Source organism: Camarhynchus parvulus, chromosome 8, assembly GCF_901933205.1.
Source record: "Camarhynchus parvulus chromosome 8, STF_HiC, whole genome shotgun sequence".
NCBI lineage: Eukaryota > Metazoa > Chordata > Aves > Passeriformes > Thraupidae > Camarhynchus > Camarhynchus parvulus.
In genome coordinates this window covers 12,884,010-12,909,671 of record NC_044578.1, presented here as the reverse complement: position 1 = coordinate 12,909,671, position 25,662 = coordinate 12,884,010, and the positions used below count along the sequence as shown (strand labels likewise).

The window sequence follows — 25,662 nt, the reverse complement described above, 5'->3', positions numbered from 1 at the left end:
GATATTAGCTTCACAGAATTAAAATGCAGCATTCTATAAACACCTGCTTTGTTGCACAAAACTTATTTCACTGAAACATGGAACCTCTTCTTTTTGCTTCTTTTCAGCTCTAACCTTAGAACTGAATTAGATTGTACATTATGTTTATGTTGCAAGAATGTTTTAAAGCTTCAGCAAGTATCTAATTTATTTTGGGTCTTATTATTGTAAAAATAATAAAGTCAGGCTAGCAGATATTAAAATACATCCTCTAAATATACATCTAATAGATATTCTTAACCAGTAATACTCCCACAGCAATTTTAACACACACCATGAGTACACCAAACCTCTTTGACAGAATGCTCAAAGCACCATGTAGTTCCCAGCTCAAGGTGTGACAGAAATGAGTTGCTTTTAAAACTTTCTCCTCCTTTGACAGAAACTACACAATATTCCCTGACTACCTTTTACAATTTGCATAGGAAAGGAAAGATGGTACGGGAATTGAAATGTCCCAAACAGCTCTGCAAAGGAAAGCCTGAGGCTGGTATCTGTCTCACCCAGGGAAGCAAGGAACTGGTTCCCCCATGGCATTTGAACCTCTTTCAGGCAGGACAGAGTTTTGTTGGCCACTACCCTACAGAGCACAGCTGAGAGTGTAACACAGTGCATCAAAGGTATGCTCAGAAGCCCTCCCAAACACACTGGGGTTTAGTAGACAAGTCAAAAACTTGCCCTGTGCAGGCAAGTTGACCCAAGAACTGTCCTCCTCTTAATTCTTTACAGCTCCCAGCCCTTCACATTCTGCCTGGTCCACCAGGGTAAAGAAGGGGCAGTAGGCCAGTCGACTCACAGAGTAATTCTAAATGTTACCCTGTATGCATTTATTTAGACCTCTGTACAATGATGGCACAGAGAAAAAGCCTAGGGTGAAGGAAACGAGAAAAAAAATGGAAAAGAAGTATTCAATATCTGGTTTTCCACTTCTATACTGAGGATTTTTCATCCTTGTTCAATTTCCTATGAGCAGAACCAGTGATTCGGCCATGCTTTTTGCCCCTTTTAAAGAAAGCTGATTAAAAAAAAAAAAAGGCATGTAAAGGGCACTCTTAGTTTATCATAAAAAAGAAAAAAGCCCTTAAGAACAAGCTACAAAAAAAGAGATGAGTTGTTCCTGACACAGATTAAAACAAGTAATTCTTACTTCACAGTTTTCTTGTGCGTAAAATGTCCAGTTTTGAGTTTCCACTCTTGATACCAGACCTAGGCTGGTTCCAGGGGACTGCAGACACTGTTTCTTCCAGGTCTGGGTTTATTTATTTATCTTTTTATTTATTTATTTTTAAATACTCTTAATATCCTATTTTGAGGATTCTTTTGTTAACCTCTTCTTTCTTAGCCAACACTATGCAGGGAAATATATGCTTATTCTCCTCTGCTTGGTTACTTTCTGAACCTTCACTAACAACTTTTCCCAGAAAGTATAAATCAGAACTAATAAATCAAAATAAACTGAACATATTGATAAGAATAAAGAGTAAGACAAATAGAGAGATTTAACTGGTGAGAATTAAAGGACAGAAGCAAGAGGACTTAAAAATCCCAAACCAAATAATGATTTGAAGGCCCTTCAGCCCCACCTACCTCACTCTATCTGGCTGTCTACTACAGGCTCAATCAATTTAGGGCACGGGCTATTTCAAAAGATCCTGCTTGGTTTTGGTGAAAGTAAAAAAAATTAAAATTCAGGATTTCTTTTAAAACCTAATCTCACCCTTCCCAGTGGAGTGCCCGTCCTTTCTGTGCAACTTCAATACTGGTTATTTCGTATCACAGTAAATGCAGTGGGCAGGACGATGACTGACACCTGATCCAAGACAATGGGGCAAGGACCCAGGGCCCGGCAGCCTTGTGCTTTGACAGGCTTTTTCTCCTGGTGACTGTTAGCCATTGTTTGATAACTACAGACTTCCCTTCCCACAGACCTTTCTGAACTCTGCTGTCTTTGAACAGCGCACGAAATGAGAAGGAAAGTATTTACCAGCCAGTAATTACAAGCCACCCCTCATGTAAAGGTAAACGGTAATGAGGAATGTGCAAAGAATAGCTAGCACTGTCAAAAGAGGAAGAAAAAAAAAGAAAAAGCTTGTAAAACGTAAAGCCATACAAATGCCTTATAGACTTATCCCCAGTAACTGTATCAATTAACCATGCTAAGAGCCCTGACTCAGATGGGTACTGCACACAGCATGTCTGCCAGTGTTTTATTATCAAGTCCATTATGATGAGTTCTTGTCCTAGACAAAAGGAGAACAGAAAAAGAATTCAGGCTGACAAATTAGACTTGAAATCAGTTTCATTTACATAACGACTGGAAGTTCATTAATAACAGAGTTTTAATTATTCATGCTCTTGTTTCACTAGATACAGCAGTTTTCCCCCTGCTGTGCTGGATGTCTGGATTAGGTAAAATGAACCATAGCAAACTGATAGACTGCCCAGATTTCCTAAGTTCTTTGCTGCTTTCAAGGAGAACACTTGGGGGTGGAAGAGTAGGAGAGGACAGGGGGATGGGAAGAAAGCCTTTCCTTCAGCTAATGTTGTAACATGCTAGTGAAAGAGATATTTAAAATCTGCTACGGGTATAAACTTTGATTTGATGGAAACTCAGTCTCAAAATTCAAGCCATAAGAAACAGATGTCAATTTCTGTGTTGATTTGCCAAATTCTAGTTCCTTATTTAGATCAGTAGAATCAATGCTAGAAGTTTGTGTTATGATATCTGGTGTGAGCAGAGAGTGTTATAAGAGAATACCATTTTAGTCTCTCACAAAGAGTTGTTTAACTTCTACACTAAATTCATGGCAATTTTGTAAATTCAGTTTTCTCAAATTTCTTCTGTGGGCTTTTGTTTTGTATGCATTTTCCTTTTGGTTCGCTTCATTCTTAATTATAAAATGGAATAAAGAAGGTCAGAAGATAATATATTTTCTATAGAAAAAATCTAATTACTAGGATCTTTGTAAAAAATTAATCAAAATGCAACGATGAATGGACCGCTTTATCTTATGAGGATAAGTTTTTCCCATCACAGCATCTAACAAGTAACTCCCATTGACTTCAACATACCCTGCAGGGAAAGAATAGGATCCGTGGATTTTACATGACTATTTGCTATTCAGGGAAACCTGAGGGCCCTACTCTCCCGCTGCAGGATGCATGTAATACCCATTGAAATCAATGGGAATTACCCTTGTGTCCTGCAGCACAGCCAGGCCTCACAGCTATGTGTCGTGAACTGTGAACACTGGCAGGTGGACAAAGTGAGGGACAGATTTGAAGAATGGTGTTTACTAAAAGATCTAAGTTATGCTTTGAGATTCTTCCTTTTTCCTGTGGCCTGTAACTAAGGCATGAGAATATGGGTCTTTTCTTTCAAAAGGCAAAGTTTTCTTAAAGCAAAACAATGAATGGAATTTTAAAAAAAAGTGTAGAAATTAAAGCTAATGGGCGATCTCTCTTAAGCTTTTACTGTTCAGTGCTTCCTACTTGCTGGAAGAACCAGTAGCTTTTTGCCCAGTTTCTCCATCCTTGAACACTTAGTAATATAGCTAGGGAAAAAAAAATGGAAAAACTCTTAAGAGGACAGTAGAGATTCAATAGACATCTGAACCATGTTCACTCTGGTACTCTGTTATGAGTATTCTGTGGCTACTGGGGGATAAGGAGGAGAGGTGTTTACATTTGCATTCAGGTACATGTATACAGCCACCAAATTTTTCTCAATGTGTTGCATCTTCCAGTTCTGTTTATTGGTAGGTAGTGTACATGTCCATAATAAATATCATGTCCATAACAAATTTCATTGAATGCTTACAAAGGTATTTTATTTTTTTTTTAACGGAAGCCAATTCTAAACTAAGAGGAACAACACGAAGTTGTAAGTCAGTAAATTTAGACTACATTCCAGCTATATCACTGTCCTTCATCACACAGCCTACCCCGGGCCAAACCATAAATCCCTCAGTCATTCTGATGGCTAAGGAGTGCATTCATATATAATCATTCACAGGAATTGTTCTGCAGGGCTAGACAAAAATCTGTGAGTCACTGTTCACCCCTGTAAATAAGCAGTGCTTAGACTGGCCTCATATTTTCTGTTCCTCTCCCTGGAAATAAGGAGACAGCATTTCCTTGACTGATTGGTTTACTCCATGAATACATCCCTCAGTCAGGTAAGTGATGAACACAGTAAAAATCTGAAATGAAAAGAGCTGCTAGATTCCTGTTTGAGAAGATTTGGTTGATGTGAACAATTTCCTCTCAGTCTGAGAGTGACAACAGGAACATAATAAAGGCATGAGAGGTGTATGGATGCATTAACCGTGTAATGTGTTTTTGATTGGACTTTATGAGAATAATGTGAGTTTCTTACAGCCAGATCCAAATTTAGGTTGTTCATAAAGAAACTAGTGCTAACCTGACAGACTTGATAGGGTCTATTGGAAAAAGAGGTCTGCTTACCACAGAGGTCAAAAGGGACCAAGGTTATTCCAGCCTGCTCTATCAACACATTTCATTTTTATTCGCACCAAGTTCCCAGATATATGATGTCTCTCACATTCCTGTGGGAGATCCTATGTTTCTAACTGTTCTTCTAATCTTTTAGGAAACATACCAGGCAGCTCCCACTGCACAGATGGCATGCAGCGTCTGACTGAACCAGCAGACTTGGTGCTGTCTCAATGCCTTTTATTGGCAAGAACTGATTGAGTAGCCCTGATTGATACTCTTAGTAGTAGCTGGACAATCTGCCTTGCTATGTTTAATCCACAGACCATGTGGCTGTTGGAAGACACTTTTTTAAACAGATTTTTAACAATTTACAAGGGCAGCTTTTTTGAGAAATTATCTTTCCTGATTTTAACATGTTGCTCTCTCTACATATTCTTTGTCTATCACTGGATTTTCTAAAAAAAACTCTTCCCCGTAACTCAGTGTGGTTTATTTTCAGTTCCTTTCAAGTTTTAGAATATAAAAAGTGCAAAATCCTGGGAAAAATCTTAGTTAAAAAGTGTCACTTAGTGAAAAGATTACAGTCATGAAAAAATATGGACACACATATCACCTCCTTGTCATTGACAAACCACACTGCTGAAAAACCTAACAAGATAGAAGCTTTAAACAACACATCAAGGCAAATTAAACAGACTGAAGGACTCTCAGATTGTTGTTCTGGCCCAAATTTTCAGATATTTTAGATTCAAACCTAGCCCAGACTTGACTGTCTAGCTTACAAATATAGTCCTTAATTTTTACATGAAAAATTAAAGATTAAAATTACCTTTCTTTGATCACTTATTCTTGAAAGAAGTGACCCAGAGCACACATTTTTGAACTTGTCAAATCTAATAATTGTCCTTGATTCATCAGAAACTCAATGCCATTTGGCCCACTGCATAGTATGGGATGCTGCAAGTGAACTTTTTTTTTTTCCACAGCTAGAAGAAAAATCACCTAAGGAAGATACTTAGGTGAAGGGGAAGAGACAAAAGAGAGCTGTTTTTCAGATCTAATCCTTGTTATTTCCACTTACTGCCTTTTACCTCTTCTCACCAGGTAATTTCCAGTTATTCACAAGTTTCCCTTTAGCCTTAATAAGGAAATCTTCAAGTCAGGTTAGTGCAGAAGATTAAGACTGTATTAAGATGAAGTCTGAAATGTTCTGCTACCAATTAGCAGTCTAGTATTTCTGTAAGCCTTGAATTTTTGATGCGATCAATGACACCAAGTGGAGCCATCTTCTGTGGAGTGGTTATTAAAGATATAAAAATCAATACAAAGATGATACTTGGAAATCCATATCACAAGATAATGAATCACCATGAGAGCCAGCTAAGGAGGAATGTCAGCAAACCAAACAGAAGGTTTGTGCATAACAAATTATTTGATGCCAGTAGAGTTTAAGCTAAATTTTGCATGAGACAGAAGTCTTCAGGCAACACTTATGATACATTTGCATGGCAAGGTTTTAATGAGATGAAGACACAAGACCAACCATGCACGGGGCTTTTTGTGCATTAAAGAGAGACGGAGGGGGAGAGAGATGATTAAGACGTATGGGATTAAGACAAAAATGCTATAATTTGACTTTAATGACAAAACAGCATCAAAAACTTTCTCTGTCAGTAATCCTTATCCAATTTCTTTTAAATGAAACATTATTTGCCTGCACCTTAAGTGCTGATTGTTATTGGAGTTGTGTATTGGAGCTTCACAGGATACTCCAAATTTAATTTGAACTAGGGATTGATTTGGTTGGCTTCAAAGCCAGGTTTTCCTTTCCAAAATTGAACTAGTGCATGACTTTGCAAGTTCATTTGGGTTTACTGCCTGACACAATTGTATAAGACTTTACAGCATTTAGGGGACGTTTTGCCCTGCTGATCTCCTGTTCACTCACAGGTTCAGACCCACACACAGAACTATTAAAACAAACAGTCCTGTTGCCCCTGCTGCATTTCCCTGGGAAATACATTCCTCACTAAAAGCTAAAGATGCAAGAGACTCACACAGTTCAAATTCATATTATATGAAAAATATCATCACTTTAAACTTATAAAATATCAAATAGAAGGTTTTGAGAGTATTTTGCTATCATTAGTTTTCCTCAAACTTTTCCAAAATATGAGAACAGCATGTTCTTATTTTATAGATTACTCGTTTTACTGAGGTATGTAAAAAACAAAGTGAACTAACATTAAGATATGACAAGGTCTTAGGTAATTTGATCTTTAGTTGTGGGACATTTGCCTGCTAATCGCCTATCCTGTCTATTTAAACTGTGAGTTCTTTGTGACACAGCTGCATTACTATGACTGAGTCTAAATCAGGGTCTCAGAACACTAATGGAATTCAAATGACTGATACTAATAAAAATCAAATAATAATATCCCATAGGAAGTCTAGAAGATCCAGAATGACAACAAGTCCTCTAATGCATCTTAATCTGCTGTAGCTATAAAGTCAATCACACCCTAAAATTTATACAGCTTTACTGCATTTTTTTTTTACAAACCACATATATTCCTTTTTTAAACTCCATATTCCCTTTCAAGCAGTATTTGCTCTTATTCAGTAGGATTAGGGCACTTTGAACACACCTACTGTGGTACAGCAAATCCTCTGTTTCCTTGTTTTTCCTAGGCACACATAGCTTTCACATTTGCAGGCAGTAAGTAGCAAGTGCTTGCAGATAATCATAATCTCAGCACACAATCACAGCTTATTGTGCTTTTAACAGGACACTATATGCAAGCCCGTTATTCTTTGTTAATCAGTAACTGTCTGTTGTTTGACAGCCACTAGATTTGTATTTAAATTTTTAGTGCGCAATTTCTCACCTCCTCTATTTCAAAACCTCTTCTCTATTTCAAATAAAAAGACTAAATGGCAACAGCAGTTTAGATCCTCACCAGGGTAATGTGCATACCTCCAAGGGTTGCATCAATTGAGGATCAGCCCTTTGTCCTGCAAGCAAGAATAACACTGAAACATTACAGCAACTCTACTGCTGCCTGCTAGAGGCAGCTGGCAAGTTAGTGAATCAGCCATCCAGTTGTATAGCAAAGCTACTTCAAACCTAAATAGACAAATAAAGAGCAGCCATGACATTCTTCGTGCAGTTTTCACCAGCTACTGCAGTTTTGACTTAATTTGTTTCCCTGCCTCTTTGCATCTTGAGTCTTTGAAAGCAAATGAAGCAGTTGGTGTCATAAAACAAGGAGAACTAGAGCAGCCTTCAGTAATAACAAAAACTAACGGAAAAAGGAGATCTTTTGCAGGCAACATTTCACATGGCTCAAAACGTCTTTGCCGCAGTTTCAATTCTGCAGCCTTGCGATTGTTCTGACACCTCTTTATTGTTCCTTTTAAGTGCAAATGCCTAGGTAGCATCACTATAAATGAAACAGTGGTGTTCACAGATTGCATTCAACGGCTGTTAAAGTTTCGTCTCCTTCATCTGCACAATTTGCATCTATTACAGGCTCGGGAATATAGCTTTTGCTGCTTCTCAGTGGCCTCAGAAGGGGGCACAAGAACCCCCCCGCTAGAGAACGGCAGTGAGGCTGATCTTTAAAGCCCTTCCTAGAGGCAGCCCCTCTACGGTGCTTACTGAAGGATGGGAGGAGGGGAAGAGGCTGGTGAAGACTTTGAAGGACACCACTATGATGTGTTATGCAAGTTCTCTGAATGATCCTGCCTTGTGATACCCACCGCAAAATTTAAGGTGTTTAACAAGAATTGGTAATAAAGATGCAGAGCCCTAGTCGAAGCACAGACATTCAGGGCCTCCTGAACATGGCTCAGAGGGGTTTTGTACAGTGATTTGAGCAGTAGTCTCTCTCTGGAGTGCAAAAAAGAGGTGGGCGAATATATTTAGTACCTGTGAAATTCACTTTTCTTTCACAGCACAACAGGGGAAAAGAGCCCACAGAGAACAACCTCTCTTAATTCTCTAGTACCAGTTATGTGCTGAGACTCTTAACAAAATTAACCAGTATGGCCTCAGCTAAAACTCTGTCTGGAAGCTCAGCAGTGTTTTCATGCAAAGCAAGGTGCAATGCAGGAGGTGCTGTGTGTTTCCTTCCAGGTTGCTCAAACCAACAGAGGACAAACACTCTTAACCAGTCAAACATACAAAGTGCAGAAGTTGCCTATTCTTTATTTCCGAGAAAATAACAGTTTGATTATTAGACTCCTCTTCTTGGATACATAAAGAAAGCTTTGCAGATGAGATTCAGAGCCTTTTTCTCTTTCAGGGAAATATTTGCAATAATTGATAGGAGTGGCACATTCCAGAAATGAGAACACTAAAAATGTGAGTTGTTCAGGGAAGGAACTTATGCTATTTACGTTTAGTACTTGAGCAGACCTAATTTAGGACCTTTAGGTGTGGTACCAATTATAACCAGGCTAGAGGTGATAGCATACTCAATGTGATTTTATTACTGTTATTATACCTGTGTAATTATTATCTCACAAGTCCAACATTTCAACACAGTCACAACTGCAGCATGTGATGCCATTGATGTTCAGGTAGTACACACAATTATTTGTCCTTTCCGTCATGAGACTCCACTATTGCAATATTCACATCAAATGAAAGCAAAAATATGACTTCTATTATTATTATTATTTTTCTTTGTTGTGTCTCTCAGGAATCAGAAGATAAGCCAAAGCCAGGAGATGGGAATTCATTTTACTAGGCCACCCTGCTGATCAACTAAAACAAAAAGTTACCACATGCTTTATCTCTGTGACAATGCAATGGGATTATATTATTTTATCTTGTTTTACTAGCAAGGCATAATTGTATACAGCCTCTTCATGGAGCACACAAAGAACAGAGACTGGAAATTTGAAAGAGGAGATAGGTGTATGATAATACATTTTCTTCAACTCTGATCAATAGAATGAAAATCCGAAGAATCACTGACACAACATCTTTCGTATTCTCATTCTTTTTTGAGCTAGAGAACATATTTCACCTGCAGAAATGAACTATTACAAACACAGTTGGAGTCTGCATTATCTGTCCTTTGGATCCCAATCATCGGCTTAAAATCTTTGTCTTTGTCATAGTTTTTTCATTTAAAAGAAAAGAATTAGATAAAATCTCCTCAATGACCATAAGAATTTATAAGCAAATATTCTATTTGCATGTCCAGCTTCTGTAGAATACAAAGTAAACCTCTCTTCAAACACATAAAAGATACATTTTCTTGCAGACAGATACTTGTTTCATATAATGCTTTGTTCAATAGCTAAAAAGATGAGATTTTGTCAAATAACCGACAACAAAATCAGTCCTAGGGAAAGCCCTAAGCACTGCCTATCCACCTTTCTATTTTAAAATTCTATTTTCTATTACTGCCTTAAACACCTTGCAGTGTGACACTTCAGTGTCCCACTACAGTATACCATCAAGTGTGGTGCTATTATTCTCCTATAAATTCAAACCAGAGGAGAGCAAATCACAATACCTCAACCCTCTACACCAGTCAGCTGCTATACAGAACATAGATTTTCATCCACTTTAAACATTCTAGCAATTCTTTTTACCTACATCTATCTAGCACAAAATTAATTTATATAACATACTTGGATCCTCCAAGTAAACTTATACAAAGCCAAGTTTCCTTCTAGTAAGAGAACAAAAAAGTCTTTAAGATGAAGTTACAGCATGATGGTGTTTGTATTCCAAGGAAAGCAAGCAGTATTGTAACTTACAAAAAGCTACAAAGCTCAGAAATTCTGCAAGACCTACATTTGCCATTAAACTAGTTGCCCCTGCCCAATGACCTAGAGACTGTCCATCATTACTAGAAAAGAGAAGCTGGGTACAGATATCACAGATGATGTAGAACAAACACAGTACATGTTTATTCAAACAGATGAATTTCATGGTTTTGTACTCCTCTACATTTCCCACTAAAACTGGATTTGAAACACAGTAATTAAATTAGACCACTGGCAGAACTCCAGGAGAAATTAGCTCAACCAGACAGAAAAATCCCAACAGAATCATTGATAACTGGTTGCACCCTTCCAGACTTTGCCTTCCAGCGAGGCAGATACAGAATCAACAGGTGCAAGCAGGAAGATAACCACTTGGCAAAACCTGGATGCAAGAGCACAGTAGCCAGGTAAGTGCAGCCATCCAAGTAGGAGGGGGAGCACAGAAAATGGTTCATCAGGAATGACTAGGAGGCTTTTCAGCCCCATACGGCACCTTTTCAGCCCCTTGACACCAAACACTACTGGCCTCTCTCTCAAAAGCAGCATTTTTAAAAAACTTGTCATCGTGACTACACAGGCAGTGCCAGGAGTCACCCCACTCACTTCATGCTTCCCACCACCTGGTGCTGGCAAAGATCCCTTTGGCTAGCAAGGTACTGGGACTTTGTTTTTTCTTGTGGCTCTATTGTAAAGGGTACAATGTGGATCCTTGTCTCCTCAGGTATAATTAAGTGCTTAAGTGGCAGCATGTCATGCTGCAATTTTGTGATCTGAGCCTGGGTCCTGAGCTAGCCTGAAAGCTCAGAGGGCAGACAGGCAGGACTGCATTGAATAACTGGTGAAAATTGCCAAAGATAACATTAATTCAGGGGATAAATGCACATGAAAAATTTAGAGGGGCCTACCTTCAACTCAACTCCATCAGCAATGCTTTAAAAAAGGATGAAAGGAAACAGCAAGGAAGGAGCCATCAAATTGTTTGTCACAGTAGCACCTCCAATCAAATAGGTCTCTTACCCAAGATTAGGTGTCATTCTGCTCAGCTTCAGGTAAAGTGATGTCACTGGAGTACTGTCACCTGCAAAAGGAGCACAAAATATTTCTGGATTTAAGATACAAACATAACAAGCATTAAAAAAGTAAAACATGATACATTTAATCACACCCCTCACCAGAAATGAATCCATATTTATCTAGCAAAAAAGCAAAGGACAGAATGAATCCAGAAGCTCAGTTTGGTGGCTGACAGCAGGTGAAAAACTGATGAATCCTATGTAGCAGTGGAAGGGCAGTAACAAAAAAAAGCATACCAAAAATCCCAACGAAAACACCAAACCCAAACCAATTAATTTCTAATCTTCAACAATTAGTTATTTGAAGACAGCATTTTTGCCAACTGCCTGTATTGATCATTAAAATAAAGGAAGGCTTCCACCACCATTAAAACTAAATTTCTTTCTTATCCAGAGAGAAAGTAGTTGCCTTTGGAGACTGAACAAAGACAGGTCTGAATTCTTCCCCTACACACTATTCTTCCCCAAGCATGGATCCAGAGAGAAAGACAAAGGGGTTATTTTGATTTGCACACCACTGCTTCCTTTCATGCTTTTTTTTCCTTGAAGTGGCATGTGCTCCTTTAAAAGGAGCAGACTCCCAGCTTGCTATGGGACCCCATTGTTTTCTATCTGTGATTGAAATAAATCTCCTGAAATATGTTTGGTTTCTCTTAAATTTCAAAGTGATGGCCAGTACTCAGCTGCAACGGTTTCAAACTGATCTTAGCCACTGCAGATTAAAACTCCCTCATCACTTGCTGTGAAACAAAACACAGTTAAAACCCTCTCATCATCATCTGGGAAATTCTGGCCAAGCTTTACTTTCAGCTATCCTCATTCAAATCTGGAGACATTCTTTGGAAATCAACAAAGAATGTTAGACTTCAGGTAATGCAAGCAAGTTCCCACCAGGTTTAGCAAAGTTACTTTAGGATTTGACATTATGGCTAAGCATGCATTTCCACAAACTGAACTGAGAGCAAAGTGTCCCCATCCCTACATAAGCTTTGCATCCACCTCTCTCTCTTAACTTTCTCCTCTGCTCACTCTTGATATTCAATAAAAACTCCAGACTTCTTCTTCGCCAAATGAAGCAGACAAGTGTTTCATTACTTCTTTTCTTTTTTTAACTTGTTTATCTTATCACTTGCTCTCTCTGAAATAAGTGATTTGCATGTGTCTTGAAGCCAAGAAATATCTTTTATGCTTTCATACATTTCTGATCTGATCAAAAATATTTTATTGGGAGAAATGATTATGAAATAGTTATAGGGGAGGAGAGTGTGAAACTGGAGTTACAAATAACTAAGTATTCAAGGAATTCTCCAGCCTGAATTGGCTGTAGAAATTTGGTTTTAAGCTGAGACAGAAGACACTTAATATTATCAAAGGAAACAAAATTAACAACAGCTTTGCAACAAAACACCAAACCTATAAATAAAAGCTTATTTTGAAATTGATACCCAGAGTAGTAAAGGAGGAACTAAATCAAGATCACAGCTAAGACAGAGGAGCTCAATTCCTGTATCAGTTTTGGTCACTGTGCAGCCTCAAGAAAGAAACTTCTTTAGTATCTAATGAATCAAAATTCAGATAATGATACCATCTTTAAAGAGCTCTGACATCTTCAATCCTAAATTTTATTACTATGGCATGCCTGGGTCTGTGGCACAGTTTTTGCAAGAAAAAGCTGGTAGTTTCAAGCAAAGAAGCAGCATATGTTCAGTTTAAAATTCAAATGTATTTATAACTGAACACTAATGGCAATGTCATTTATTCATTTAACAATTTTGTAGTAGGCCATATGAGGCAAGCCAGTTTTAAATGCATTGATTAGTAGTGTACAGAGAAAGAGGAGTTAAAAAGTAGCTGAGATTCATCAGAAGTTGCAGTATGGCATAAGGTGGTGAATGCTGCCCTCTGGCTCAGGTTGGCAATGGTCACTCATTTAGAAATATTCTGTTTTCAAAGTGTGGGGGAGTAAAGAGAGGTTGAGGTTCAACAGCTTTCCTTAATATTTTGGTCTGCAATAGTTGTATTAAAAGGCTACATGCTTGAAAAAGTACAATGTTAGAAAGAATTTTCCTCAAGGGTTAAAGCTTGTAGTTATTTTAAAATTATGTTTTTCAAGTATCTCCAACACAGAAAAAGATCTACTTTCTTTTATCATCTATCTTGAATGGGCCATATAAAAGAGTCATGTCAGCACTAAACTTACAGGCCCATGGAGGACAGTTTCTTTTACACAGTTTTTTTTAATAATTCAAGAATAGATATAACTTATTTCAATGTGTTATTTTAAAGTTTTAGGCAAGATTTATAACAAAGGAAAAGCACAGTACTCTTAATCTGTTCATACAGTGAAGGAAAGCTTAACCCATTCCACTAAAAGATAGTGTGATTGAGATGTGTAAGTCTGCAGCTTAACCATAACAGCTTTAGAATTTGCTAAAGATTATGCTTGCATTTTTATGCTGTAGATACACCATTGCTTTTGAAAAAATGATGTGTGACAGTTGTTTAAGAAATAGAAGACAATTATTTTATTGTGCTCCTTCTAGAAAATGGGGACCATTTTCCCCTTTAAAAGTTACACTTTCCATTCTACTACTCCATGACTTCAGTTAGTTGGAAATAAGGGGAAATATCCCTCACTTATGAAAGTGGGAAACAATTTCTATTACAGAAGGTAGATGTAACATACTGCTCCATTGCCATACTAAGTATGTCCACAGCACAAGAGGCCCAGAGGCAGCCTGTCTCGCTGGTTGGTCTCCTGCCTGGCAGGCTGATCCTCAGCAAAGGAACTTTAGACCTGATGTCCTCCTGAGTGCAAGACTCAGCTTTATTTTCCTACCTCCTCCCACCCAAAATTCAGTGCTTGAGGAAGAATGGAATAGAATAAAGGGTTACAGGCAACATGCAGGTCCCCTTCAACATGGTCTTCTATGATTTTATGAAACCCAGCTCCATTGTTGCCTTAAATTTTAGATTTCATATTTTCCAGACTCTGTAAAGCATTGGTATATAACTCTGAACTTCATAGAGAGTGTCAGCAAGTTCTCGTCACAGTTTGGTTGGACAAAACAATTCTTTTCCAGCCCAAGAACAAAGGACACAATTACAGCTTAAGGCCCAAAAAGTGTAAGCAACAGGGAATTGAGGAGAGCAATCTGGAAGGATGGGACTTCATAACCTGAAGCTGTATTGGACAATTAACCCCAATATATAACTTATAAAAGTGTGAAAATGTGTGATCCCTTGTCTCTCTTGGGTGTAGACTCGGCCAGGCTCCTGTACTGCTCAAGGCAGACCTTTGAAGGTCTTTTAAATAAATACCTACTTTATTCCTTTAACACTGTCTAGCCTCTGTTCTAGGTAGCCTCTCACCATGACTGAATCCTACAGCTTATCTTTCTACTATATGAGCTAGAAGAGAGACTGGATGCCTAGACTGGAGGTTAGTAATAGTTATTGTAGTCCTTTTATGAGTTTTTTTTTTCAAAATATGCATACATGAAGCAAAAGAGTTCAAGAACTTAAGTGAGGTTCAAGTGTATGCTTTGAAATGGGAATAATATGGGAGTAGATGACATTTCCACTATGTAAATTTAAAAGAAGGAGTTAAAATGAGTTTATATCTAAAGTGAAGAAAAACAATTAAGCTAATAGTGTAAATCTGAAGTTATTTGTGCATCAATGTCTGGACAAAAGAATGCAGTAAAAACTAGCTTATTAACAATGACAGTGGACTTGAAAGGAAACACCAAGGTCTGTAGGAGAAAAAGGAAAGAATGGAGAAACTCTCCCTGTTTACTGTGACATTAGATCTGCAGTGGCCCAGGAACACTTGATTGAAAATGAAGAACTAGCTCTTTCCAACAAGATGCTAAAAATGTTGACTGACAGCTGGCTGGGTTGAGCAAAAAATAAGAGGAGAATCACATGAAGTATAATAACATAAATTAAGGGTAGTTTTCACACTTGTAATATTCATTTTAACCATTATCTTTGGATCAGTATCTAATTAATACTTCTGGACTAGGCCTTATATGCTGGTAATGATACCTTTTGTATCATTTTCATTTGAATTCTTCTTAATGTTTTCTTTGTCTGGGTTCTCTGCCTTAATGCAAATTAACTTTGCTTTTATGTAATGCCCCTGGCAGAGTTTTTGAGACTCATGGCACAGAGTCACATTACACTAATCCATGGCAAATGTTGAAAACTGCTGAAAAGACAGTGGCATTTTGGGTTTGGTCGTTTCCTTTTTGGTTAGTTTTTTGAGGGGAGGGATTTTGTCATGGTGGAGGGACACAAACAGCCCAGAGGGGATGTGTGTTGGACTGGGTTAATTTTGTGTCAAGTCATCTTGCCAGACTTATATGATCTTTAAATCTGATATCAGTAAAAGAGGGATGGGGCTTTTGGATCAGCCAGCAGTTACACTGAATTAGATATAATGTGAAACTGTACCTTGAGAAGGGAAAAGTCACTTCTGGGCATTATAGAGAGCTGTGAAATGCCCTCCCAGCTTAAGAGAGAGGAATGAGGCTACAGGCCTGTCAGAAGAAAAGAATTTAAAGTGAGGTTGTGTCTGAGGGGAAGGCAAACCCAGTCAGTGTAGGTGCAGAGTTGATCCACAACTCTCTGAAGTCAAATGTTTTAGTTTACGTCAATGGCCTTTGATTAGGCCCAGAGAGAGCTGTAAGATCCAAGGGCTGCCAGGCTTGGTTACAGTCATCAATACTATAAATCCCTGAGAGAGTTTCCTTACTAAACTCTAGGCCTTTTTGCTGCAGGACACTAACTAAGGGCATGATCCTGAGCAAACCTAGTCCCACCGGCTCCAAAGGCCATAAATTCTCTTGACCATCCTGCAGCACAGATTCTCTGGTTTGCTGTAACTATTTAATACAAGCACCAGAAAGGACAAGAGAATAGGAGACAGCTTCTGGCTAAGAGAAGCTGTTTCTACTGCCAGACCTGGAGCTTTCTCTGAGAGCAGAGTGAGTTGGGAAGGCCCAGCCTGATGTGAGCTGGTCCCAAGGGATCATCACAGCTGGAGTTTGGCCAGGAGATTTCCCTGTGCAAGGGGATGCTGGACCCTGAGGTTGCCTGAGGGAAGCCATCAGGTACATTCTGTGGCACTGAGCCCAGCAAGTGGCCCACTAACTTTAACAGTCTGTACTAGTTAGTTTCATTTTTATAGCATCTTGTGAAAAAAATCTGATTTCTCTAGTTGTTAAACCTTTCTAAACTGAGACAAGCTTACATGGAAATCAGTTCTCTTAGAAAAGAAAAGCTTTAACCCCCCTTGCTGCATGAGCTGATCATAATGTTGTTGTATATTTGGGAAATCCTTATCTGCAGATCAACCTTGAAGCTTACTCTCTTACTTCCTCAAAGCCCAGTTTACATTTCTTGTTTGTTTGCAGTTTCTGTTTTGTTGATTTTGGTTTTTTTTCTAAATAAATTTTAAAAAGAAATATTTACAGGATAAGCATAAAATAAATCAACAATAACAGAAAACCAGCAACTTGATTCTTTCTTCCTGCTTCTGCAAAAAACCCATAAAAGCTCAATTGTCCTCTCAGGACTCCTTGCAAGTCCTAACAAAAGTCTCTAAAAAGCAACTAAATGAAAGACTGGGGAGTTAGCAGCAGGGCAGATCTATCATAGACAAATCAGACAAAACCCTCTCTCCTTCTGACCATATCTGGGCTTAGTTCTGATCTCCTTACTCATGCTGAGTAATACTTCACACCATAACTAGCCCCACTGGAGCTGCTAAAATCACTTGGAGTAATCCATAAGCCTGTTTGAAAAATATCAGTCTGATACACTAAGGCTAAAAATCCTAAAAGCTAATTCAAATATTATTTTTGTAATTACAGGGCCTCAAAAAATTATTCTGTTCTTTGTTTTTGTTGCTGTGGTGTGTTATCTTCCAAACAAAACCAGAAAGTTTGTAATTTTATTTTTTGTTTGTTTTGTTTTTCATCTTAATATAGAATCCAGCTAGAAAAATAATATTTTGTCTAACCTAGAAAATGCAATGAATACACAAAGATATATGAAGAACATGCACCTTTTTGACAGAGATATTAAACCAGGAAAACCTGAGGCCAAGTCTACAGTACAAACTTCTGTCTGAAAAGTACATTAGTCAACAGTGTAATAGAACACGATCTCAGCCATTAAGCCAGGCTGAGCCTACCCAGTGATTAGCCTGACTCAAAGGCCCTATTTATTTACTGCGTCGTCATGTAGCTTTGCTCACCCGTGTGTACGTGACAGTGACACTGCAGGGAGGGAGACTCGCTGTGCTGCTGCAGAAGTGTGCACTGTAGAGATTTTTCCTACCTTTGTAAATTGATCTCTTCTCTGTGTCTTTCTCAGTAAGCCCTTGGAGAGTTTATCCACGTTTCTAATCACATGAAAGGGAGCGGATGGAAAGTGTCAAAAGACTACTGACAATCACGCAAATTTTCCTGAGTTTCAGCCTAGCAAGGCTGGACACCAGCACCAGTGGTGGCACTCCAAAAGCTAATCAGGATCCTTGGGATGGCTATTCTGTTCTTGCTTAAAATACTGAATTCCTGGTAGTGAGGTCAGCATGGAGATGTGAAGCCTTGGGCAGTCCCGGAGGTGCCAGCAGCGCTGTTCAATGAATGCCATGGCTCAACACACCCCAGTGGTCTGGCCAAACTCCTCCTCCAGCAGGAAGCCTGGCAACAAGGCACTCAACCAGTTGAACAAAAACTACAAGCTTTGCACCACGCCAGTTATTTGCCAACAACCAGTAGCCCGCAGGCTGGATACTGTTACCTAGTTATTAACGAATGCTGCTGATTAACCTTTTCAGAGCACTCTGTCCACCACACCTACTGGTGGGAACCTGCAGTGATAACGCTCAGGGGAAGTTGCTGACATCAGATTGACACTGGGGGTACTGAAAAGGCACCCCAAGAAGTGACAATGACTTTAAGAGTCGGATAGAAACCAGGATAGTTCTCCCAGAGACATTTGGGAAGAACAGGGTGGGAAGGGTAAGCTTTTTTAAAGCTTTCTAAAAGTAATTAGGAGTTCACCATAATTTACACTATATCTCAGGCTGCTGTGCTTGATAGAGAGCAAATTAAAATTTTGCTCAGAAAGCTGCTTATTATGCCCCAGAATTAAATTTGGCAGAGATCGTGACACCCTCCCCCAGCTATTCTCACCCACGTTTCAAGCCCAAAATTCTTGAAAGTAATGTACTGCTGAAACATAGATGATGGCATCTAAAGCACTCAAAATGATGTGTGTGACAAGTTCCAAAGAATCTGGGGACTGTAAAGCTCTGGCAAAAAAAAAAAAAGTATTTTTGTATCTATATTTATTTCAATTTTTTATTTCTTTTGTTGTTGTTGTTAGTCATACCTCCTAAGCATTTTGAAGCTTAGTTTTCTTTAGAATATACCAAATAAATAAGAAGTCAAGACTCTGGAAAAGGGTCATGAAATAATATGAGACCAGGGCAAGAACAACAAGAGATATGAGATTTTGAAATATAACAAAGTTTGCACTAAGATATTGAAGGTGACAATTAAAACAAAAGCACCAGGAATAAGAAAATATGAAGAAGCTGTCTAAATCTTAATCATGAATAGCAACAAAGGAGGAAAAACAAACAAATTCTGAAAGAAAAGTACAAAAAGGACAAATATGAAAAAGAAAAGACTGCACAAAAAGCACGTTAGAAGGAGGAAAAAAAGCCCAAATTCAATAATACATGTAAGAAAACACCCCAGCCTCACTTTGCCACGATAAGACTGCTTATGCATACCTTTACCAGGGGTTCTGCAAAACACTTTTTAAAATTGTTGTTTTCTCAATTTAACAGTACTGTTACTCTTTAGGCTAAAAGCATAGTAAAAAAAAATTAGATTTCTTGCCTAGATCCCTGCTATCGCTGAGATTTCACATGACAATTGAGCCAGTTTGACAGCTTGCTGCTGTTGACTGGGGAAGCTGCCTCACCCCCCTGCTTTGTTCCCAGCCATGTGGTCTTACTCCTTCCCTTGCACTGAAATCAACACTTGCTGACACCCCATCACAAAATATTCCACTCTCTTATTTAAAAACAAAAACTTTTTCTTCAGATATTTTTGTTTATTTTTAACAAACATTGAGGAGAGATCCGTGAAACTGCTTAATAGTTCCAGGAAATTTTCACCATTAAAATATTCCTGGAGCTATGGAGATGACAGAAATTTGTGTTTTGTGCCTGTTCTGTTCATTCTAATATTCCTATTTCATTTCTCAGAATAATGCAGTTAAATTCCCCTCATAAATAAAAAAATATGTAGCAAAGGCTCAGGCCCTGCGCAAACTGTTAACAAAAATGGGATATGAGAACTAAAGAGAGTTTCCCTCTGACTTCCACACCATGACCTGTATGAGCACAGATCAGTGCAGGCTATCTGGCATCAGCTACACTGAAGACTGAGAACAGGAAAAAAATTACAAATCAGTTGCCATATTCTGCCATCATTTGCACTCTTACAAACTGGCTGACATTCACTGGCTCAGCAGTAGAATTTGGGTTTGTGCATAGAGATTAGAAAACAAGGGAAGTCTAACATGGGGTTACTGCTATTATTTAAATAAAGGATCTGGAGGTTTTTTCCTCTTCTGCTTCGGGGAAGACAGATTTCTTTTTGAGCGGTCTTATAACGGGATGGAAAAATCTCTGTGTGGGCTATAATCCACAGACCACAGAAAGATGTCCATTACTTTACATTAGCCAAAAATTTTTCTTTGGGCAACATTATTGCCAGACACACAAAAAAACCAGAAAACCCCCCACACAAAAATGAAACACAAACTTACTGCTGAAAACAAAGCTTAGTTTCTAATATTCAGCCCTGATTCTTACCCATAGAAGCAGTTTCATTACTATCTGTGGTACAAACAGGACACGGCAGCATTCAGGCTATTAAAACCAGAGATTATTCAAAAGTTAACATGTGGTTTTTATTTACAGAAACAGAACAAAAGAGACTCTAATTGAAACAGATCATTTAAATAAACCCAGCACACTGCTTATGCAGATAGTGTACTTATGTAGATACACACGTGCATGCACATGCACACCCAGCCAGAGCTTCCAGTGTTTTCTGGCTTCTGCAGTACACACAGGGACCTAGTGGGCCCAGAACTCTCACTGCACATTCCAGGATTTTCTGGGTATTCAAGCCCCCCAGTACAGATCTGGGAGTCACTGGGCATGAACCTCTGCTCAGCTGCCTCTCAGGGAATTTGTCTGTGTTTCATCAAATACAGCATATCCCTGAGAAATATCTGAGGATATTTGATGTACTGATATTTTCCTGATCATTTCCCTTATTGTTCCTTTTTAAGAGACAGCGGAAATTATTTAGATTGCTTGTTAAAAGAAACAAACACAGGAAATGAAACCGGGTGAAAATAATTTCTTAATTTTGAGGGTGCATTGAGGTGGAACAATCCTTACCAAAGATAACTAGATAACTAAAAATGTAAACACAGTGATTTCAATCAAGAGCACTTTTCATAAGAATATATCAGCCACTAGTTGCTGCTGATCCTTTTAGAGGTGTGTTACACATTCTGGAATATACACAAGAGTTCAAGTGTTGCATAATTACATGAAACAGGGCCTATACAAGAATATCCTGTTTTGCTTCCTGTACACTCACTAGGGTGGCTCAGCTGAATCCTTGACAACATCTAGCTCCATGAAGAAAACATCAAGACTCCTTGCTGATAGGAGGTTTTTTACCTAGAGCTTCTCAGCAGTTGGGCTGTTTAGCCCCAATGTGTAAGCAGACAATCACCCTATTGTTTACTTTCTACTCAGAAGGAGCATTACTGCTTTTCCTCACTGTCCACAGTCTCTGTAATCTTAGCAGTCATGTTCACTCAGCAGTTAGTCTAAATATGAGCTTCCCAAAGGAGTTTCAAATCCATGACATAGATTAGTATCACTGTGGTTTGATTCTATCTGTGACAAATTCCACAGTAATTAACATTTTAAACCACGGTCAATACCGAAATTATTTGACGAGGACTCACTCTAGCCCCCAAATCGTGAGAAATTAACAAATTTAAGGGGTATTATTACGAAGTGAATAGGCTGTGGAGGACAATGTATCTTTCAAAAACCCTGTCAGCATTGCTTCATCTCATTACATATCGCTATATCTTTAAAAAAGGAGTGATTCAATTGTGTGATGGTGAATCATGAAACTTCACAAACATTCAAGGAACACACATGCCACTACAAATTAACCATTAGCCCTGCATGGTATTCATCCTTTCTGTCACACACTGTGGGAAGCACGCCTTATTAGCATGGAAGCATGGAGCAATAGCATCTCAGCGTACTTAACATTCACTTACCTTGGAAAAAAGAGCACACAATTGCAGTCTTAAACAAAAACCCCAGTCCTCAAAATGCTGCAGATCTATTCCTTTCCACATTTAATCCTTGGATTTAAAAATTGCAAAATTGAATCCTAAATCCTTTTCTTTCCTCTCTTCCAGTTCGCTGTTTTTTACAATGAAATGTACTTTTTGCATTTTTAATCAGCTTTAATCATAAACAAGGCAGGCATCACAATTGCAGCTATTGCAGGGTTCCCCCTCACACACTTCTTTCTTGGTTTTGAATTTCAATAGTACCCTCAACTGGGGGTCTTCCTAGATCCCAGATGTCGAATTATATGGTCTGTCCTATTCTTCTTAGAGGGGCAATCCCGTTCCATGTTAAGTTTCACAGGAGTCTGAATAGCTATTCTGCAATCACCCATTTCTTCCTTAATTGTATTACAACTGAACATAAGCTTGATCATTAAGAAATAGTTCTCCTTGTCTTAACAGCTTCTTAGAAATTTTTAGAAGTATCTGCAGTCTTTACTTAGTAATACGAAGCACTCTGTGCAAACCCTTAAAAAATAAATCTACATTTAGCATCATTGTTCCTGTCTGAGGTCCTGTGCGGTCTATAAAATCTCAAGAAAGGGGCCCACTTCCCATACCCATCCTACTTACATGCTGTTTTATTTAAGAATCAAGAGTACATTTTACAACCACTTTGCCATGTTAAAAAAGAAAGAAACATAAAAGTGACTTTCAGGGGGAGGGTAGACCTATGTTTTGTTTTACTAGCTTCTTTCAGAGTAAACTTGTAAAATAAAAAGATATAAATGCCAAAGAATTTTGTAAATGCTAATGTAGCAGTAAGCCAGAGCCTCCCACTGACCTAGAAGAAGAATTGGTATTTTAAAGGTGCCCTGCTTTAATGTAAGTTTTATACATATATGTATTTGAAATGTCATTTTCTCTCAAGTGTAACCCAACACTGTGGAATCACACACTTCTCAGAAATAACTCCTACCCACTCCTACTTCAAATAGTAACAAAGGCTAGCTGGCAGATAAGGTTAACATTGTGTAAGGTATTTAAACTAGCAGAACAGTTCAGATATGCAGCAATGCATCACAAAGGTAAGTCATGGCCTTTGGCACCCCTTCTCATATTATTATTAATTACATATTTCCTCATCTTATTACTGTTTGAATGGATGTAAGAAATAAACAAAGCTGCTCTAAAGTATATTGCAGACATACTACAGGCTGACATCTTTCTGGGATTAATAAAAGAAGAACCAGTACTACAAGTGAACTTTGGCTTGTATGTCCTCAAGGCAATTTTGTTTTTGGATAGATTACATGGTCAACTGTTATCTGAATCTGGGAGGGATCATTTCTTTAGAGATATTGAGGATCCTGTTGAGCTACATGGCAGCAATCATAACCTCCCTTGTTCTTACAAAAGAAAAAAATAATCTTCTGAGGCTTGACCATATCAGCAACCCATTGAGTTATTGAATAATCTCTGTGCTACAGACTCAGGCACAGCTGCTAGCATTCATTATGCTATGATTTTCATTTTATAATTCACTTTTAAATCATAAAGATCTAAACCCCTGGTACATATAACAGTGGTATCAGCATCATATCAGGTAAGAGGGGCGCTGAAGTTCATCTAACACTGTCTGAACTTACCCATAAAGTTGTAGACATGTAAAGTTATCTGAAATTGTGCAAAAGTCTCAGCTCCAAACTTTGGATATGTTCACAAGTAATGCATCTTTAAGCAATTTTACTTCCCAAGCAGTGTGCTTTATTAGCATTATCAAAGGGACGAACTAAACTCCCATTGTTTGTGCTGTACCACTTCACAGCAACATCTGCTGGGTAACCCAGAGCTGTAATAACAGCAACCCTGACATACTGAAGTGACAGAACAATATGAGGCACGGCTATGGGAAGGCAAGGGTTAGATAAGAGGATAAGAGAAGGCTTTCACATCAAAGGCTTTGCCTTGCAATGACACCTACCCTTTGCTACTGCCTGTGCCATTGATTTCATGTCCGGGTTGCCAGTTCATCTAGAAGTCTCCCCAGCTTATGAGAGTTTGTATCAGAAACAATAAACTCAGGCAGTTTTGTATGCCTTGGGGGAGAAAGCAGAGCCATACGCTGGGGAAAATGATAGGAAAACCAGAATGATATTACTCTATTCCACAGTCATTTATTCTTTCAGCCAGCATTTAGTTTAAGTGCACCTCATAGTGTTCAGACCTGAAATTTCATGGCCTAAAGTTTCCTCCTCTCTAAGAGCAAAAAGGCTTAAACCCCCTACATTCCCCTTAGTAAGTCAACAACAAGAATATTTGGGTTGATAGTCCTGTTGATGCGATAGTTGAGGCAGGGATTTTTTCTGTTTGTTTGGTTGTTTTTTTTGTGGAGTGTTTTTCCTAGTTGTTGTTTGGGTTTTTTTTTTTTTCTTCTTTTGTTGTAGCAGGAGTATCTTTAGGGCAAAAGTCTCTGGGAGAAACACTATTAAATACTTAGCCTGGACAAAAGCTTCTAGCAGAGGGAATTTCAATTGCTTTTCAGCTGCACTGTGGTTTATTGTTTGCTTTAACTCAGGCCAGAGCCTAAGCTACATACCATGGTGTCTGTTAAAAAATCATTATGGTGCAATTAAAAGCAATGTTTAAAGTGGAATTCCCCCCTCCCCTTTCTCTGTATAACTGTTGTATGCTTCCTCTGTGCCTTTCATGATTATCTGCACCAGCTCTGGTCAAGAGATACAGCTGTCATGAAACACTCAACAGATGGCAGTGGCTGGGTGATGCTTCATCCATTTTTGGATGCTCTACTGACATTTGAGCTCATGCCTTCCATAAATGCTGTCATGCCCCTGACTCTTTTTAGCCAACACAAGCCTACAATGTGTAGTGACAATATTCATCTTTCCAAAGGAATAGAGATAAATTGAAATGCCCTTATAAAAAGCAATATAAAATACTTAAATTTAGTGTCCTTTAAAACTTTTAACCATTATAGATAGATATGGCTAGAAAATAGATAGACTGATAAATTGGTAGATGGATCTCCTTTCTTACTGCTGTTTCATCCTTAAGCTATTTTATTTTTATAAGGCTCTTCAGAGATTGATTTAGCTTACGAAGAACAGAAATGTCTCTCCAGTTTTAGGAAACTGCTAGGAACTCAAGTGCTTTGAAAAGTAATTGATTAGCACAACTTCTTTAAAAAGAAACATCTAAAAGATACAGAGTATTTTTAAGCTTTTCAGGTAGTAAAGGGTGCTTAGCCTTTAATCTTATATTAATTGTTAAAAGTTTATTTCTTAGTACATTATTATTATATAGTTGGAGTCAAACTGGAAGATGCATCAGTTTGAGTACTGAAAGATACCATAATGTCTTTAAGTTTTTTGGGGGGGGTTGTTTGTTTTAAAGCAGCTTTATAATAGTGCCACCTAATATGATTGGTATGGAGAGACTGTGACAATCCCTGTATGTGTCCCACACAGGGCACTACCTTCCATGCTTACCAAGGTCCAATCCCAGTCACTGTGGCTCCTGATACAAAAACAAACAAGAGATAAGAGATGGAGGGAGAAGAGGTGGATAAATTCATGTACTTAATCACAGGGATTAAGAAAGACATCTTGGGAATGGTGCGTACTGGTATTCTGTCCTGACCTAGGAGTGGTGGCTACATTTTTTCATGCTGTTTCCAGTGCAACTCATTCTAAATGCAGGATGTTCAGAGGCTATCAGTGCAAATGCAGACAATGTGTTTAATTGCAAACATTTGATGATGCCCTTCACTATGAGGCCTATTTTTTCATGTTAAGAATGATGTGCTTTACAAGTTAATTTATACCCTAACAGTGATGAAAGAAAATGTATGGGCTAC

At 38.4% G+C, this 25,662-nt stretch overlaps 1 protein-coding gene across 1 annotated transcript in view; it reads right to left on the bottom strand.

Annotated features, from left to right (window-relative positions):
• The window catches only part of ADGRL2 (adhesion G protein-coupled receptor L2), a 383,827-nt gene that overhangs the window by 301,200 nt on the left and 56,965 nt on the right, over window positions 1-25,662 (bottom strand). The window contains exon 2 of the mRNA XM_030953164.1: window positions 11,302-11,362. The gene's annotated coding sequence lies outside the window, so the exon portion shown is untranslated. The remainder of the gene's footprint in view (window positions 1-11,301; window positions 11,363-25,662) is intronic.